Source organism: Hemitrygon akajei, chromosome 20 (genome assembly GCF_048418815.1).
Source record: "Hemitrygon akajei chromosome 20, sHemAka1.3, whole genome shotgun sequence".
Classification (NCBI taxonomy): domain Eukaryota; kingdom Metazoa; phylum Chordata; class Chondrichthyes; order Myliobatiformes; family Dasyatidae; genus Hemitrygon; species Hemitrygon akajei.
Genome location: NC_133143.1, coordinates 55,714,537 through 55,715,141, shown reverse-complemented (window position 1 = coordinate 55,715,141; position 605 = coordinate 55,714,537). Strand labels below are relative to the sequence as shown.

Below are 605 nucleotides of genomic sequence, written 5' to 3'. Positions count from 1 at the left end.
ACTTCCAGCAACAACATAACACGTTTTCAACTTACCATACACCTTCAGAATGTGGGAGAAAATCGGAGCACCTAGAGGAAATCCACTTGGTCACAAGGAGAATTGTAAGCTCTTTAATGACAGCACCAGGAATCAAACGCGGATTGGTGATTCCTGGCACAATAAAGCTTTTCCCTTACTGCTATGCCACCTTGCCAACCAGAAATATGTGGAATGCTTCACAAATTTGCATGTCATTGTTGCGCTGAGGCCATACCGATCTTCTCTGTATCATTGCAATGTTAGTAACAGTGTTACTGGAGTAACAATTAGTTGCTACTTAATTAGGAAAACAGGTTTGACCCAGCTATGGTTGGAATTCACTCCCAGAAAGTACAGAACGAATGCTTGCGTCACAACTGCCAAGATTGTACTGAGTCGGAATCAGAATCAGAGATCAGGTTTATTATCACTGGCATGTGACATGAAATCTGTTAACTTAGCCGCAGCAGTTCAATGTAATAGTTAATATAGCAGTGAGAGAAACAAATAGTAATAATAAATGAAATAAAACATAATAATAAATAAACAAGTAAATCAATTATGTACTGTATACTGAATAGATT

At 38.0% G+C, this 605-nt stretch overlaps 1 non-coding gene across 1 annotated transcript; it reads right to left on the bottom strand.

Moving 5' to 3' along the window:
- Nucleotides 1–202: 202 nt before the first annotated feature.
- On the bottom strand, nucleotides 203–307 carry LOC140714019 (U6 spliceosomal RNA). The gene has a single exon (XR_012095812.1). It is a non-coding gene; the product is annotated as a U6 spliceosomal RNA (small nuclear RNA).
- Nucleotides 308–605: the final 298 nt, after the last annotated feature.